At 48.5% G+C, this 13537-nt stretch overlaps 1 protein-coding gene across 1 annotated transcript in view; it reads left to right on the top strand.

Moving 5' to 3' along the window:
• The window catches only part of LOC119453565 (homeobox protein unc-4 homolog), a 187075-nt gene that overhangs the window by 168062 nt on the left and 5476 nt on the right, over positions 1-13537 (top strand). The window lies entirely within an intron of this gene.

The following is a 13537-nucleotide window of genomic DNA, read 5'->3' as shown; positions in this document are numbered from 1 at the left end:
GACACCAGCTGCACGCTCCGTGCTCATCGACAGGCCAGCCTCGTGCGACCCCGAGTGATCGGAACACCAAGGCCTCGCTCGCCGAGAAGAGTTTAATTAAGACGCCAAGGCGCAAGCTTGGCAGGGCGGCAGCGTCGGGGCACCTTTCATGAGTCGGAGAGGAGGGACGTGGCTTCCATTAACGCCTTCGGACGGCTCGAAGGCGGCTTCTTGAACGGGACTACGGATGGCTCGCACGGTTGCCAGGGTGCGCGCGTGCACGTGCCTATTTATCGCTTCGTGCACTCATAGTCGTAACCCCCCCCTCCATATACGGCTCTGCCCCACCCGCCGGTTGGCTGCTCCCAGCGTCTCCGTCGCGCCTTTCGAATCTTCGCGGCTTTTTCATTAATTTTCCTCGACTCCGCCTTCTTCGAACGGCTTGTCCCATGCGTTGAACAGTGCTGCACGAAACAATAAGTGATGTTGCGAAAGAAGGAAGCAAGGGAGAAAAAATAAGTAAGTAAGGATGGAATAGATGGCGGAAAATTATAATAAGGAACTTAAGGAACTACTTGAAAGAACGAGTTCTAGCCCTCTTCAACTTCGAACGCTAGCGCCTAGGCACACTTTACGCGAAAACAACGCGTGAAAAACAACGCTTTGTCCTTACAGTTTACGAATTTGGCGCTGTGCTGTTTCGATTCAAAGCTTCATATGGGACTGGATCACATATGTGATGATCTTGGAAGTTTAAAAAAATTGTTCAATGTCTGTTATTTATACGTCTTCAGTTAACTAAACTCGGTAGCAACCTATAGGAATGCAATGGCAAATACACCGCTGTCCATCTCGAAGAGGGTCTGCGCGGATGCGTCAGCCAATTACTTTGGCCCATTTCCATGATGTCATAGCGGATACAAACTTTTTTGAATGTGGGCGTGTCTCAGCAACTGGGTTTGGGCGCAGAGGGCCAGCGTGGTGCGGTGCTGAAGGCGTAGCTTGTACTGAATTTTTGGATAGTCGCCGACGGTCGTTGGAAATTACCGTCGATATTCACGTACCGTTCTTATTCCATGTCTGATAGTTCATATTGTCCGTAAACGTTAGTGTTCTTTTCGTTCCTCCAGCGACAAACCGGCGCTTTCAGCAAATATCAACTATACAGTTCCAGAACGATTCCTTCGGAAAGCCAAGGTGAACGCACGAGCACCAACGGTATACAGTTGCATGCAGTGACGCAGTCAGCACATATATCGAGGTGGGAAGGCCGCGCACTCATCGCATTACGCGGCTTATCCAACTTCCAAGCTAGCGGCTTTTCTTGTTTCCCGGCATTGGTCGGGAAGGAGCTTACAAAGTGGCCCCGCTTCCACTTCGTCCGGAGCCTCGCCACTTCCTCGCTGCTCAAGGCGCCTTCAGATCCCACTCTGAATGATTGAGAGCCTTGTTCCGAGCTGAGCCGAGTCTTCGTACAGCGTCGGTCTCGGCGACTCGGAGCTTACACGCTTCTCACGCGCGAAGTCCAGATAGGCCAACTTCTATCAGTTCCCTATCCGCTTGTATACAGGACTCGACTGGGGAATTAACTGCCTCGAAGTCCGGCTCTAAATGTCTAATCAAGTGCCGGTCGAGGCATGCCACGTGCCTATGCGTTTGAGATGCGTTGGTCATTCTTTATTGACGTGGCAGAAACTATGTTTACGGGAAGAGGTGGTTGAGATGCTCTCCCAATTGGGGCGGAGTCCTGCGATCATTCGCCGGCGCATTATAGGCTTCGAGGAGAACTGCTAAGATAATCTAGTAGATAACAGTGTTTGTTGCCGTATTGTTACGAGTGCGAAGATTTGTGGTGGTCCTCCCGCAATCGGCGGTTCTCACTTTGGTACGATGGTTAATCCGATGTCGAGTTTAGGAAGAGTAACAAAACTGATTGTCACAGCTCTGGTGCATGGGAGAGGGGGTAGTGCTACGGAAATGATGCTTAATACTGCGCGATGACAAATCTTGCCGCTCTTGAATTGTCTTCGGAACTTTTGACACGTCGACACATCCTAACTAGCTAGACAGAGGTTGATAGACAAGCGCGGACTTAACAGCGGTTAAACTAGGGACTTCTAAAGCCTGAGATACGCTGAAGCCGGTGCCAGCCTTTGTTGGACCATTGTGGATCACGTCGTGACATCTTGTCACTCATCCACCGTATTCGACAATTTGCACGAGAACAGATAAACTTATTTTAATCTGAAGAGGGAGCAATCCTACTACTACGAGAGTTTGCTGGTTCCTGTGATGATTACTAAAATAAAAGAAAAACATGGAGCATTCATGAAGGGGGGGGGGGGGGGGGGCATGAAAGGAAGGGTGCAGTCATATGCATGTTCACAGGAGACAGGCAATGTGTCATTGAACGAACTGTTGCAATAAACACCTGGGTTCCTATTCACAGGAAAGTGTTTGCGCTAGAGCCCTTTGTGACGATAAGTTCCGGGCAATCGCGAGAAGAACCTGTAAAGAGGTTTTATGTGGCACATATGCGGCAATTCCGAAATTGTCGTGTGAACGTATGTGTGTTATATGTGCTCTGATTTGATCATAACAAGATTACTGGATACATGGCATACGTGTCATTAGGTAGTCGTTCCGCGCAATACAATTCGTCACTTCTGCTCTAGAGGTTTAGCCCAATAGGTAACTGCGTGGCGTCTCTGTCCATTCTGTAGAATATGAGGAACAGGTCGCTTTCCCGCGCCTCTGGAAGTGCTGCTCAAGAGAGCTCGGGACACGTGTTCTCTTAGTCTTCATGTGGAATGAGAAGAAGCGTTGCCATGAGTTCCGTTCTTGCGTGTTGTCCTTCGACACCACTGCAGGTTGACCAACCTGGCCAAAGCGGTCTTCCGCCCTGACACATTCCACAGTCCAAGAAAACGACTCAGCCGAAGCCGCCCGCGGCGACGTGGCCTAACCTTATATTCGCTTTGCTTCCAAAGACGCGGCGGCGCCGGACGGGTTCTGTACCCTCTTGTATACCTTGCACCACAGAAAGACACACTGTTTCCCAGTGTTCAATAATTCTGCAATTATTGGTAGTGTACCGTAACTCTCGGATGAGCGCTGCACGAAGTCGAAGTCGGTGAAAAGTTCTTTTTAAATCCCCCGTGTATTCGCAAGAAAGAGCGAATTCGTTTTAAAGCGAGCATATTACGGCAGAAATAACTCGCTTTGTTGTCTTTGTATGCGAGAGCATTGTTGCACTTGCTCATCTCATAACAGCCCGGTGTCATTATCAATCTTACCAAACTTGATCCGACGAGTATAAACCATTATCAACCCTTATCGGTCGTTACCAACCTTATCGGAATAGATCCAACCCTTATCAACCTATACCGGTTGTTATCAACCTTATCGGACTCGATCCGACTCTTATCGGTCGTTGTGAACCTTATCGCAATCGATCCGATCGTTATCAACCTTTATCTGTCCTTGTCAACCTTATTAGACATCATCCGACCCTTATCAGTCCTTATCAAACTTATCGGAATTGCTCCTACCATTATAAACCCTTATCGCTCTTTAGCACCTTATCCATCCTCGTCGAGCCATTATCAACCGTGATGAGGCCCACAAAACCTCTTATCACTCATCAACTCATTCACTGCTTATCTGGCTGTGTTGCGCGACGGGAAGCGCATGAGCACTGAAATCGGTGGCATTTCGGTCGACGAAAGAACGCCCCAGTGGAAGGCGCGTGCCGCGACCACCGATACGCGTCGAGGATGTGCCGTGTTCGGCATTAAAGGGACAGTAAAGTGAAATGAAAGGTCAGGCTAAAGTGATAGAGCAATGCTCTAGAAGGTGTCAAGTGTCAATATAATCGCGAACACAGCTTTAGTAATCGAGAAATTGAGGTAAATGTAGGACACGATAAGAGACGCCCCAGGGACATTCCGGTACTTACCCGATGACGAAGGCACTCTTCAAAAAAAAAAAAAAAAAAAATAAAAAATGTCACTAGTACTCAACCACTCGTATTAAAAAGATTGTTTCGTTGGATTATAAGACGGAAGAAAATGCTACTTGTCTACTTCTATTAGATACTTAGAAAAAATACCTTTTTTGGCGTTACACTTGATAACGACGTGGGCGGTCAAAATATTTCGTTTTCGCTCGACTCTGCGCCGCGCTCGCTTTCGAGTTTCAGAAGTTTGGTTACCGCGTAGTACTGCGCTCATGGAGGAAGATCTTTTCCTTCTTTCATGACTGCGCTGGTTTTGCTGGCTCGCTAAACGCGATCGCACTTGAATTTTCTAGCAGCTTGAGAGTCGCGACGGCATGTCCAGACGGTGACCAGCTTCGTCGCCTGACGTCGCATTGCAGGAGTCCTCGCTGCTTTCGCGCTCGGAAGAGCCGGTGTCGAGGCCGCCGTCGTAGTAGGCAACGACGCCGGCAGCGCGAGCCCTCAGCAGCATGTCACGCTCATCGGAGCTTAAATCGCTAAAATCGAGCCCAGCATCGCAAGCCAATCTGTCGTTGTCAGGGTCGTCAACTAGTTGGTCCATTGCGACGAGCGTCGACGATCACCGTGTTGACAATTCGGCGCACGCTTTACCTTCCGCTATGGCGGTTAGCCACCATACTTCCGCTTTCGGACTACCGTCGGCTCTGTCTTGGCTCTGTTTCTGGCCGCGCGTTTGCGCTTTCCACAAAAAAAAAAAAATCGTAGCGCCGTCTGGAGGCGCCGTTTCACTCACCGGCGGCACAACGTCACGATATGGCCATGACGTAACGTCACCTCGCTCGGGTGCGCGATTTGAATTGCGTTAGAGGTACGCGGATGCGTCAGACGCAATTTTCTCTTAAAATAAGTCTTTCATTGGCACGAAACAAGTGTTTCGAGGTTTCTTGTATCATATTTTAACAGTCAACGCTGAAATAATATTTGCTTAATGTCCCTTTAAATTTTCTCAAAATCGCAATTTTCCTAATGTCCTCAATGCTCCAAGTCGGCTCTAACGTGTGGTCGTAGAGATGGCTCCACCATCACCAAATCCTTCAAGAAAACGTTCGTAGAAACTGTTCTTGGTGCCGCAGCTAAACGTCGCCTCCCTTCCCTCCCGCTCCCCCCCCCCCCCCCACGGCCTTTCGCGCGTCGGAAGAAGGCGCGTTTGCTCTACATATAAGGTGATTGTAAAGGAGGAAAGAGACGCCTACTTCTGGAGCCCTTAAGGGAGCACAGCGCAGAACGCGCGTTTGTTCTCCGCCGTGGGTTCACTCCCCGTGAAAGCGCGCGTCCCTCGCGCACTCGCACATACAGCGTTCGGCGCGCGGCGACGATTTCATCTCCATTGACGTCATACGGAACCTCACGGCGACGGCGACGGCGACGCCGACGGCACAAATCTGCTTTGGAGTGTCCATATAATTGCCATCGCAATAAAAATCCGCTTCCATTCCACCCTTTGAAACTATGTACTTGCATGTACTTTGAAAAAATGTCACAGTTTCGCCCTAAGGGCGAAGCAATGAATGCGATAGCAACACAGCAATGTCATACGAAGTAAGGTGAGCGGCTTTGGTAGCAACAACACGCAGAACTGTTGTCGACGCCATCGGCGTTTTGCCCGCGTTAGCTCAAAATGCGTGCGGCGTTGGTGACTGTTGCTGGAGCCTCTGATATAAATAGGCACTTGGTGCCGCAGCTAAACGTCGCCTCCCTTCCCTCCCCCTCCCCCACGGCCTCTCGCGCGTCCGAAGAAGGCGCGTTTGCTCTACATATATGGTGATTGTAAAGGAGAAAAGAGACGCCTACTTCTGCAGCCCTTAAGCGAGCACGGCGCAGAACGCGCGTTTGTTCTCCGCCGTGGGTTCACTCCCCGTGAAAGCGCGCGTCCCTCGCGCACTCGCACATACAGCGTTCGGCGCGCGGCGACGATTTCATCTCCATTGACGTCATACGGAACCTCACGGCGACGGCGACGGCGACGCCGACGGCACAAATCTGCTTTGGGGTGTCCATATAATTGCCATCGCAATAAAAATCCGCTTCCATTCCACCCTTTGAAACTATGTACTTGCATGTACTTTGAAAAAAGTTCAGCGAAGCTGGTGCGGTCGTTAGACGGCGGTACGCAAGCACCGCCACCACAAGCGACGTATGCTGCACTTCCACCACTCACGTGCGCGGAAGTGCAGGATGCATGCTCATTATTCTTGGCCGCCCGCCAGTCGCTAGTGCCTTATTGAACTAGATTAATGCTTTCAAGTAAATTGCGTCGCGATATGCGTGAAGTATACTACTTGCACGGAAGCTGCAGACATGCTAGCTTCGGATTGTTGTTCGAATATAGGGGAAAAAACATAAATCTGTTACGCGGAAACTAAAACACAAACCCCTTTTCCAGCGGCCGTACTTTCAAATTTTTTTTTTTTTTTTTTTTTGGGGGGGGGGGGGTTGAGCACGCCACAAAAAGGGTGTGTTCCAATTCTGGCCAGCTTCGGAAACAGTCTACGTAGACAGCTAAGGAGACAGCCGAGACAGCTTCGAGGCCAATTAATGGCATTGAAGCTTCAATAAAGCTGTACAGCTTTATTGAAGCATTCGGCTATTCGTTTACGTTGACACTCATCGGCGATGGCTTCAGCACTAATTTGTAGAATGTGCCAAGACGTTCGCACCTGAAAAGTGTATTTATTTGGCACCTTGTCGGCGCTCAGCGCGTCAACAGCAACATAATTATGTTGCAGCACAGGTAAGGACGAAGAGACAGACGAGAGGCGGAGGACGAGCGCTGTCTCACGGCTGAATATTTTATGGAAAAAGATCGCATATAAGCGATTCTAACACTCATAGAGACCCACTCGCCGAACTTTCGATCTTATTCCGTCAAGACGGAGCGAAGCACCGTACCATTTTCAGTCATTTATATACTTGCACTGATCACATAAGCTATCTTCAGAAGCCTCCGTGGTTACTCTAGCCAATTTGCACATCTGAAAAAATGTATCAAATTAGGGTTTCAGGCGTCCATAACATCGAGATTTAACAATGAAATGGTTCATCCTGCCTTCATTACCTTTAAACTAACGTCGTCGAATACAGAGAAAATATGTTTATTTTTTTTAAATAAGGGATGTGCGATGTCAAGTTTGTTAGTCATTTCATTGCGATGGAACACTGGAGCGCGTGGGCGCCTCCGTGGGGCAAGTCTATCGAAGGAGCTTGAGCGGCTGTGCGTGGGGAGAAAACGTATAATGGCCGAAAGGCCTACAACGCGCGTACTAGGCACGGAAAGAAGTTACGCGCAACCTAATGTAGTAACAGAAATGATAAGCGCGGAAGACGAGATTGAGCAACCCATTTACGAGTATTACCGGGCTCTGTTTTCGTTAACTACGCGAGATGGTGACCAATTCAAAAGTGAATTTTATGCGAAGCTTTATAGGCTCACAATTGTCGGCGGTGTTGGTGGTGGTGGTGTCCCGCTGAAAAGTGGGCCGATTCTGGCGATAGTGCAGAAAGGGTCCAAGCTCAATGGCACATACCAGGGACAAGAAAGGAAGAAAGGAAGGAAGGAAGGAAGGAAGGAAGACAAAGAAATAGACAAAAGAAAGAAAGAAATTGCGTGCGGCGCACACCCGTATTGGATATGCTACACGCGTAATCACGTGACACGCGCGCGACCAATCAGGTTCGTTTGGAAGCTCCTCCGGGCTTCCCTCGCCTCAGATCAGTTTAGGCGAACACATGGGAAGGCAGCTCATGGTGCCTTCTGCCAAGGAGCCAGCTGCGTCTGATGAACGCCGGCCTAAACTCGTCCGGGAAAGGGCTCGTCGTCGATGTGCCGATTCTAGCGTGAGAGCTTCCCTATAGCCGAGGCTCGCCGTCAGCGAAGAGCCGACGATCCCGAGGCGAGGGCTTTCGAAGCCGAAGGCCGCCGTCAGCGACGAGCAGAGAATCCCGAGGCGACGGCTTCCGAACGTTACCCTGACGAAGATCAGATGCACACACGACAAGCTTCGCTTGCCCCCATTTTCTCGACAGGGGAAAGGCTGGTGATTTTTTGTCCTTCATGCCACAATTAGATGACGAAACCAAGAATAGAGTGGAAATTTCATTCTCGGTAGGGGAGGCAGACAAAGTGAGCGATGACTTAAATCTCGGAAAGTCCCCTGGCCCTGACGGCCTAAGTGCGGCTTTGTATAAGACCTTCAAGCGAGAAATATCTCTAGTATTGGGGCGCTTGTTCAGCAAAGCTTTTGAGTCTAAATATCTGCCTCCATTATTTCTCACTCCCCACACTGTTTGTATTCCGAAAACGAACGATTCTAGCAAGGTTCGGCAGGTATCAGCCTATCGGCCATCCAATCTAACAAACGTAGATTAGAAACTTGTACAGCGAAGCTGTATACCTCTCGTTGGTCGGAAAATTTGGTGGCGTCAACACAAAACTCCAGGTTAACAATTGACGGCAAACGGCATATCTTTCTTTGCAATCAGGCATACAGCAAATATATATATATATATATATATATAACCATCGTGTCCGCGATGGGGGCTTTAGTTTATCGCATTTCTTTCTGAGACCGCTTGTAAATCGTGTTCTTTACCTTCGAGATGCTCAGGATCCTTTCCTGGGCGCTGTTTGCCAATCACGACTGGCCAGTGCTGTGCCGCACTTTGTCGTCATCTCTTCGAATAAAATGGAAGGTCGACTACTGATTTACCTTAAAGAGGTTGTTGAGTCGTGTCGCAACTTGAAGGCACGATTTTCCATTGAATATTCAATCACAACGTCCCGTAAAAAAATGCATAAAGATTTATGCGACGTTGTCCTCGCAATTCCACTGTACAGCACTCATTTCTCTAAGGGAACATGGCGAAAATTGCTGAAACGTGTAAAAAGCATGCCTGTTCGTTCGGGGGTGAAAACTTTCTACTTTTAGTTACATGCAGGGGTTTGGCCAGTTAGGACATGACTGCCTGAAAAGAGTTTCTTCGTTCCGTGGGGGGACCACTGCTACTTGTGCCGAAAACCAGAAACTATTGAGCACGTGTTCCTGGAATTCTGGGAATGCGTGCTCTCCTGGGATGTCCTGCGAAGGACTTTAAAGAAGGATTTTCCTGTGGACGGACAGGGAATAAGGTGCCTAATGGTTGATAACGAGCATGGCTTTCCCTATGATATTGCTATCTCATTGGCTCTGCATAGTATTTGAACTTCACGCATGGCTCTTCGCCATGCAGATGTTGATGCTCATCCAGCGATACAGTACGTTCGCGTACGTTCATTTCTACAAATGGAAAAAAAAATGGCAAAGGGTGTACCCGATTGGCTGCCCCCTATGGAACCTTTGTTACATACGAAACAATATTGAAAATATCAATTTGTCATTACGTGGTTGACATTTGTACCATTCAAATGAAGAAAACAAAAAGGGGTTGTTTAGCCCAGTGATTAAGACACTCGGCTTTTGAGCGTGAGGTCGTAGGTTCGAAGCTCACCACCGCCGAACGTTCTTTCCTTTTTGAATTTATTCTGTTTGGTACGTTAATTTTTTTTGTAGCGAGTCTCTGATCTCATTTGTGGAAATGAAAAAAAAAAGTGAAAAAGTGTTTGAAAATTTTTTTTCTGTCATTGCCACAAGAATGCACGACACTCGCTACACAAATAGACTCGTGTATTCTGGCGTCTCTCCACTTAATCCAGGTCAGTGCGCTGGTTCACCAATTCTGTATGTGGGCTAGAACGCGCTTGTCTCCCTATATTACCGCTGTACAGATGTGCTGGCTAACAGCTCTGTCCCGTATCAAATTACGCAGTGAAACAGTTAACGTTGCCTATAAACATCCACACTGCAAGAAATGTACGCCTTCAAGGGATCCATTACTTTAACAAAACAATTAGCTTTCTTCTAGCGTTCGGCTATACTCGCGTATATACATTCACAGTCATCGTGGGTGCTTTCTGCACAACGTTAAAAAAATTATCACTCGTCATGTGCAGATCTTAATCTGGCATGTTATTATACACTTGGCAGCTTTTATATTGAACGACCCCATCGCGGTTCTCAGGCCACAGCGTCTTACACCACCACAGCGTCGAAGAGGCCACAGCGTCTTACACCAGCTTCTTGCACGGGCCGTAACGCGCTAGCACAAACGCGTTAGAAACGCGCAGTCTTTCGTTAATGTTGGGTATTTATTGCCATCTAGGTGCGTCTGTCCATGTGCGCTTCGTGGCGTAGTGGTTAGCGCCACGCGTTCAGAAGCGAGGGGTCCCTGGTTCGATTCCGCTACGGCCACAACTCTCGGAATTTTTTTTTCTCATAAAAGTAGACGTGGCTACCTACTACGACGACTACTACGACAGAGGAGGGACAGACCCATACCCTAAGGAGCTTCGCCCCTAAAAAACGCTCGGTTATTGTGCTTTTGATGCAGGTTAAGAAAACACGCCCCGGTTGTGAAAATAAATACGCAGCCCTCTGCAATGGCAGTCCTCATAATGCGATGTTCAGTTTAGAAGCAATTCCTCTTTCATATTGTTGGAGGAGGTAGGTTGACGTCTGCCTAACAAATGGACTCTGTATGGTTCTGTCTTTTGAAATTAGCGTAATGAGGACACAGTATGGTTTTTATTATTAATTCAGTAATGTGTGAAAGACGTTCAGAAAAGACCGGTTGTGGCAATCATCATTCAATGCGCACGGGAGGACGGAAGGAAGGAAAAGCAAGAAAGAGGGGGGGGGGGGGGGGTACGCGTGAAATCTAATCACCGCAAATGGTTTTCCTTTTCGCCTTTCTCCGCCACGGGAAAGCGTGCAGAACAAGTGGGCGTGATCTGTTTGCGCGGACACAATTTGTCTCCCGCACGACTCGCGCAGTTCCCCGGGTGCCGAGGCCTCCCCCACCCGGACCACGCAACCCCATCTGCGCGCACGCGGGTTTGGCCAGCCACGCGCTCTGGACGACGATGGATGACCGCGGCCGCGGGCTCGCGTTGTAAACGAGGTCCCTCTGTCGTTGCGTTTCGTATCTGGCTTGCACACAGAATACACACACACAACCGAAAACCCAGGAACGTGTCCTAAGTGGCCCTACTCCTAGAGCCAACGGCAGACACGGATCACCTGCAGTGGTAGTGCCCCGAAACTTGGGACGTGGGGTACAAATGCTCAGGGAGGCCTAACTGAACGGCACCTGTATTCGCAAAAAAAAAAGCTACTCCGCTAGAATCGTTAGTCACAGCGAAATCCCATCCACGAGAAGATTCTAAAACGCCCACCGTTGTCTATTTTGTTCGTTTTTTGTTTGCTTCCTTGTTTGTTTGCTTGTGTCTGTCCACCACATCGCGCTCAGTTACCGTCGTCAGAAAACGAGACAACCTAGCCCAACAGTAAGTCCTAAAGTAGATTGCAACCAGTCCTGATTCTGTAGATATTATCAGCGGCCAGTCAATGGCAAGGATAACCTACGAACGAAAGTTTTGTAACTTCTACTCCCGATGAAAGGGAAATGTTGCAATCCGCCCGACTGTAGAATGAAGCTACAAAGCAAACCCTTTGTATAGTTTCCTTCATATCTTCGTAGATTTCCGCTATAGTCGGTTGCTATGACAATTTTCCCGTTCATGAACCCTGCTCCACCTTGCAGGCTCTCCCACAACTGATTCGCCATATTCGGCCCCTGATGTTATAGATTACTGCACGCGGTAGATATTAACCTACACGTTTGCCCTAATATGCCTTTTAGGAGTTAATTTTCTCTGCAAAGAGCTGCATAGCGCTACTTTCTTGAAGCATGTTCGACTGCGTAGAATTCGTAAAACAGTGCGGAGAATAGACGGGCAGCTGGCTGGCTGCTGTTATTTTGCTCATTATGCAAAAAACCTGAGTTACTGGCTATTTACCATGGGACATGTTCAACTGGTTGTGTGCGCCGAATAGACACCTTGAACCACTACATATGTGCAAGTGGCCATGTGGCACTGGGTACGAAAAGTTTCTTGGCAAATATCCCATAATAGCTGCGTGCCTCTGGGTAGGGCAGGTAGCCGAAGCAGCACGTGGAATAACAGGCAAGATGTGAATAAGTTAAAAAAAGAAAAAGAATGCAGCCGATCAGTCATAAAGAAGTGAAGTGACTGGAATGTGTCAAGAGCGTGTGTTAAGCCAGAAGTGTCGAGCGACATGAGATTAAAGAATGGGGAGGGAAGACATTGCAGTAAACATGAAAGAAATCTTAGCTTATGTCCGATCATCACATGTGCATTCGATGTGCCGATTACACACACACACACACACACACACACACACACACACACACACACACACACACACACACATATATATATATATATATATATATATATATATATATAAATTTAATAATACAGCTCAGTGCATAAACTCTTTAAGCATAACGGAAAGATCGAAATAATGAAATAACGAAGAGCTTGTGACGTGTGCCACCACCCCGTTTCACAGAGGCTGTTCATATGATCATCGTCATCAACATCATAGCGCCGCTCTAAGGCTTTATTCCCTTTTGTTTTATTTTTAACAATGCGTGTGCAGCGATCCGCATACAGAACACGGACATTCACGCAAACGCAAACACACGCGCACACATACGGACGCGCGCTGGGCAGGCGGCAGACACAGCTATAGGCTCGAGCCTTCCACTCTGATCGGTACATGGGCGCCGTGTACAAGGAGGAAGGGTCCAGTGCCGCGGCTCCAACGACCACCACCACCACGGCCGCCAGGGGCAGCGGCTGCTTTGTCAGCTGACTGATGGGGGCTGTCGCCACGCGGAAGCCCGTCGCGTTCACGCACGTCCGAGCACGCCCCAAAACAGGAGGCACGCATGCGCACTGCCGGCCGCTCGGCCTGCGTCCCCCCCAACCGCGCTTCTTTTCGTGCACCAGCCCTGCTCGATGCTTGCTCTGGTTGCTTTCGAGTGTAGCTCTGCTTGCTTAATGCGCGCTCGCTTCTGGCCTTTCGCGTCGTTGTACCAGCACTTTCACTTTCGTATATTCAATCTCTTTTCGGTGTTTCTTTATAGTGCCAGCAAGCACCAACACATGATCAGTGATTCAGTCCTTCGATCGTTTGTTATTCTTTTTTGTTAAAGTGCTTTACCAGTGTTTCTATCTGATTCCGCAGACCTACCGGTGTGAAGTGATATATAACTGGAAATAATCGATCGAGAAACCATTATAGCAGCTGTAGGTCTTTATGTTCTATTATCTACGCTCAAGGAGGCTTTGGTTTCGCCTGTAGGAGGCGCCGGCTACTTCTTTGACTTCACAGGTGAACAGAAACAATGCACATATTAGAAGCAAAGGTGACATGAATAAAGTTCACGCTAATACGACTACATACACGTGTACACAAACACAACCGTTCCTATAGAGATTTCACAAGCTACACATGTTCCTGCGGAGCATAAGCTTCATTTAAAACCTGGGTGCAGGTAAACATGTTGCTCGCGTTTGGCGATCAATCAATAATCAATAAAGATGATGCAACGTGGAAAGACATAACGGTAGATAGG

The sequence above is a fragment of the Dermacentor silvarum genome, chromosome 5 (assembly GCF_013339745.2).
Source record: "Dermacentor silvarum isolate Dsil-2018 chromosome 5, BIME_Dsil_1.4, whole genome shotgun sequence".
NCBI lineage: Eukaryota > Metazoa > Arthropoda > Arachnida > Ixodida > Ixodidae > Dermacentor > Dermacentor silvarum.
Note: the sequence above shows the minus strand (reverse complement) of the source record. Positions and strands in the feature narration are given on the sequence as shown.